Source organism: Gorilla gorilla, chromosome 3, assembly GCF_029281585.2.
Source record: "Gorilla gorilla gorilla isolate KB3781 chromosome 3, NHGRI_mGorGor1-v2.1_pri, whole genome shotgun sequence".
Classification (NCBI taxonomy): Eukaryota; Metazoa; Chordata; class Mammalia; order Primates; family Hominidae; genus Gorilla; species Gorilla gorilla.
In genome coordinates this window covers 155699242-155704698 of record NC_073227.2, presented here as the reverse complement: position 1 = coordinate 155704698, position 5457 = coordinate 155699242, and the positions used below count along the sequence as shown (strand labels likewise).

The 5457-nt window shown below is 39.8% G+C and overlaps 1 pseudogene; it reads left to right on the top strand.

Annotated features, from left to right (window-relative positions):
- Nucleotides 1-2350: 2350 nt before the first annotated feature.
- LOC115934367 (keratin, type I cytoskeletal 18-like) lies at nt 2351-4591 on the top strand (annotated as a pseudogene).
- Nucleotides 4592-5457: the final 866 nt, after the last annotated feature.

Below are 5457 nucleotides of genomic sequence, written 5' to 3'. Positions count from 1 at the left end.
AAAAAAGAAATAACATTATCAAAAAGTAGGCAAAGGATATAAACTCACACTTCCCAAAAGAAGACATTTATGTGGCTGACAAACATATGAAAAAAAAAGCTCATCATCATTAATCATTAGAGAAATGCAAATCAAAACCACAATGAGATACCATCTCATGCCAGTCAGAATGGTGATTATTAAAAAATCAAGAAAAAATCAGTAAGAATGGCAATTATTAAAAAGACAGGAAACAACAGGTGCTAGAGAGGATGTGGAGAAATAGGAACACTTACATTGTTGGTGGGACTGTAAACTAGTTCAACCATTGTGGAAGTCAGTGTGGTGATTCCTCAGGGATCTAGAACTAGAAATACCATTTGACCCAGCCATCCCATTACTGGGTATATACCCAAAGGAGTATAAATCACGCTGCTATAAAGACACATGCACACGTATGTTTATTGTGGCACTATTCACAATAGCAAAGACTTGGAACCAACCCAAATGTCCAACAATGATAGACTGGATTAAGAAAATGTGGCACATATACACCATGGAATACTATGCAGCCATAAAAAATGATGAGTTCATGTCCTTTGTAGGGACATGGATGAAGCTGGAAACCATCATTCTCAGCAAACTATCGCAAGGGCAAAAAAAACAAACACCACATGTTCTCACTCATAGGTGGGAATTGAACAATGAGAACACGTGGACACAGGAAGGGGAACATCACACCCCGGGACCTGTTGTGGGGTGGGGGAAGGGGGAGGGATAGCATTAGGAGATATACCTAATGTAAATGATGAGTTAATGGGTGCAGCACACCAACATGGCACATGTATACATATGTAACAAACCTGCACGTTGTGCACATGTACCCTAAAACTTAAAGCATAATAAAAAAAATAAAATAAAATAAAACAAAATAAAGAAACAATAGTTGCTGGAAAGGCTGTGGAGAAATAGGAATGCTTTTACACTGTTGGTGGGAATGTAAATTAATTCAACCATTGTGGAAGATAGTGTGTTGAGTCCTCAAGAATCTAGAACCAGAAATACAATTTTATCTAGCATTATATATATCCATATTACTGGGTATATACTCAAAGGAATGTAAATCATTCTACTATAAAACACATGCACACCTATGTTTACTGCAGCACTATTTACAATAGCAATAACATGGAAAAAACTCAAATGCCCATAAATAATAGACTGGATAAAGAAAATGTGGTACATTTACACCAGGGAATATTATGCAGCCATAAAAAGGAATGAGATTATATCCTTTGTAGGAACGTGGATAAAGCAGGAAGCCATCATCCTCAGCAAACTAACACAGGAACAGAAAACCAGTCACCGCATGTTCTCACTCATAAGTGGTAATTGAACAATGAGAACACATGGACACAGAGAGGGAAACAAAATGCACTGAGGCCAGTTGGGGGGTGGGGGGGTGAGGTGAGGGAGAACATTAGGATAAATAACTAATGTATGTGGGGCTTAAAACCTAGATGACATGTTGATAGGTTCAGCAAACCACCATGGCACCTAGGTAACAAACCTGCATATTCTGCACTTGTATTCCAGAACTTAAAGTAAAATTAAAGAAAAAAAAAAAAAAGAAAAGAAAACTTGTACCTGTATGTTTGTTTGGCTTTTTTTTTTTTTTTTTTTTACAATGCTACATTTCTTATTTAAAAAACAATCAAACAAAAAAAAAAACTCTTAAAGTTATAAAAAAAGGAATCAGTTTGTGATAAAATATATAAATGAAAACATTAATGACATATTAACCATTGATTAAAACTATGCAAATAAACATATGTATACATAAAATGAATGTAAACAATTGCACCAAGTTAATAAAAATTGGTTTAATTTATGAAAAAGAAAAAAGGAAAAATGATTCTTTTTTTTTTAGGTAACCATTTATATTGCGGGACTTAGGAAATCAAACAAACAGTGGAGTTCAAATTTGCAAATCAAGCAACAGGTATTTAATAAATACTACTTTTACTCTTGAAAAAAGCAATATGGAGTTGGTTGGGTCAGAACTCTCACTGTCTCAGTTATAATTTTGCAATGGTGGTTTCACCTTTTAAATTTACTCTAGATGTTTCTTACCTCTTTATCTAATTCTCTAATTCATTTCATATAGCAATATAAGCTGGATAAACCTCAAAAATTTATAGTCAGTATTTCATATTATTGTTATCATTTTGAGACAAGAAGTAAAATCCTTAATTCTAATTATTTGTAAGTGAAACATTATTACATTATTATGTATTATCAAGGCCTGTTAACGAAAAAATCAAATTTTGTAGAATATTTTAAAGTTTATCCTGAGCCAATATGAATGGCCATGTCCAAGGGAACAGTCTCAGAAGGTCCTGAGAAAGTGTGCCCCGTGTGGTCAGTTTACAGTTTGGTCGTATGCATTTTAGGGAGACAAGAATTGCAGGTAAAATTACAAATCAATGCATGTAAAGTGTACATTTGTTTGGCCTAAGGTGGTGGGATATATTGAAGTGGAAGGCTCACAGGTCATAGGTAGATTCAGATTTTTCTGACTGGCAATTGGTTGAATGAGTTAAGCTTTGTCTAAATACTTGAAATCAATAGAAAAAAAAAATGCTTGAGTTAAGATAGGGAGGGTTGTGGAGGCCAGGGTTCTTGTTACGTAGACGAAGCTTCATATGTAGTGACCTTCAGGCAGAATAGATGAGAAATATCTCTTTTCAGACTTTAAACGTGTCAGGCTCTTAGTTAATCTCTCCAGATGCAGGGGAAAGTTTAGAAAGGGAAGACCCGGCTGGTTGTACTAAGAGACTCTACAGATGTAAATTTCCCACACAAAAGTTGACTTTCTCGGTGACGTTCTAGCTGGTTTTCCTGGAAGAATATTTGAAACAAGAGAGTGAAGCAGCGTAGCTTGAATTAGCAGAAACTCCTTGGCTGAATGAACTGCTAAGCAACAAAGTTCTTAAAGCAATACAGGATTCTAGAAGTAATAGTAGTCTTTGAAATATGACCGAGATCCTAGTTAACACTTCACATCATCAGGGCAACCCAATAGCTATGAATGTTACTGTTACCGGGGGTCCTTGCTCCCAGTGCTCCCAAGATGGGGCTGCTTCAAAGATGGCGGCGGGCTGCTTAGAAGATTGTGGCAAGCCTCGTGTTCCCTGACCTGGGGTTCTTGGCCTCACGGATTCCAAGGAATAGAATCTTGGGCCATGCGGTGAGTGTTATAGCTCTATTAGAAGCGTGGGTCACGGAAGAGAACCATGGAACCTAGTGACTAATGTTCAGCTGGATTAGGATGAAACCGGGCACTCAGACATGCAGGAACAATAGCAAGCCTTTAGTCTGACAGGGAGCGGAAATGGTTGCCTCCCTGGACCAGTAGCACAGTGGACACCCTGCTGGATCCAGAGGGATGGAAGTCAGGGGCGGGTCTGCGATGGCGGCAAACAGCAGTGGTGGACGGCCAGCAAAAGCGCAGCTCAAGCAGTAACAAACACGGACCAGAAGAGTGTGCAGTTGCAAGATTTAATACGGTGAAAACAGACCTCCCATAAAATGGGAGGGAACCAAAAGAGGGTAGCTGTCGGCTCGAATGCCTGGGTTTATATCCCGATCATTGTCCCTCCTACTGTGCTGTCAGGCGACAGATGATTGGCTCTTTACCTCCTGTTTTTGCCTAATTAGCATTTTAGTGAGCTCTCTTTACTACCTGATTGGTCGGGTGTGAGCTAAGTTGCAAGCCCCGTGTTTAAAGGCGGATGCAGTCACCTTCCCAGCTAGGCTTAGGGATTCTTAGTCGGCTTAGGAAATCCAGCTAGTCCCGTCTCTCACATGGGCTCAACAAGGTCATGGACGACAGAAATGTTTCTCGGCTGTACCTGGAGACAGAGATCGAGGCTCTCAAAGAGGAGCTGTTCTTTCTGAAGAACCATGAAAGGGAAGTAAAAGGCCTACAAGCCCAGATTGCAGGCTCTGGGTTGACCCTGGAAGTAGATGCCCCCAAGTCTCAGGACCTTGCCAAGATCATGGCAGGCATCCTGGCCCAATACGACGAGGTGACTCAGAAGACCTGAGAAGAGCTGGACAAGTACTGGTCTCAGCAGATTGAAGAGAGCACCACAGTGGTCACCACGCAGTCCGCTGAGGTTGGAGCTGTTGAGATGATGCTCACAGAGCTGAGACTTACAGTCCAGTCCTTGGAGATCAACCTGGACTCAATGAGAAATCTGAAGACCAGCTTGGAGACCAGTCTGAGGGAGGTGGAGGCCCCCTGTGCTCTGCAGATGGAGCTTCTCAACCGGATCTTGCTGCACCTGGAGTTGGAGCTGACACAGACAGGAGCAGAGGGGTAACACCAGGCCCGGGAGTACCAGGTTCTGCTGAACATCAAGGTCAAGCTGGAGGAGGCTGAGATCGCCACCTACCGCCACCTGCTGGAAGACAGTGAGGACTTTAATTTTGGTGATGCCCTGGACAGCAGCAACTCTATGCAAACCATCCAAAGACCACCACCCATCAGATAGTGGACAGCAAAGTGGGGTGTGAGACCAAAGACACCAAAGTTCTGAGACATTAAGCCAGCAGAAGCAGGGTACCCTTTGGGGAGCAGGAGGCCAATAAAAAGTTCAGAGGTCAAAAAAAAAAAAAAAAGATTTTATGATTTGTACTGTGTAACTTAACCCTGGCTTGCATGGTCTTAGGTCTTCTTTATAATTTGGTATTTTATTGCCACAGAGTATGTTTTGTCAGCTTTATGATTTCTGTTTTAACATTAATGCTGGTCAGCTGTACTTAAACTCCAAAACAGGGGAGTACAAGGAAGTATGGCTGACTTTGCTTCCCTTGTGGCATGGAATTCAGTTTTTCAGGTTTCTCTGGGATCCCCATGGCCTATGGAGTGTTCATTCAGTCAGTTTGGGAGCCACAGGATTTTATTTTTGATTTATGAACCCATCGAGTATTTCTATATATATTCAAAGGCCCCACAAGAAATTATATTTTTTTTCCAAAGAGCAAGTATATTTGTTACATAAAAAAGAATATGTACCCTTAAGAAATAACCATAAACTTCAAATTAGACAAGATCATATTGAAAACAGCAAGTCTGTATCCATCTAGTTGTTAAAATTGGTAATAGATATGTTCTAAGGAAATTTAGCTAGTTATGATAGCTCACTTATTTCTCACATTACAAATTTGACTGTTAAGGGTGACAGAGCTTAAATGTGGTCGCAGTGGGATGTATTTTTTAAGACATTTCTTTCCATCTTGAGGATATAATAAATGTAAAATTCTTCAGCTATTCCACTCTACTAGAAAAAGCCCTGAGGTTTAGGTTTCAGACCAAGTTAAATCATTTTTACCCTATAGGAAATAAACTGAAATTTAAACTTAAATTATGTAGAAATTTTGCTTGAGTCCCTCTATTAGAGCTTGTTAATT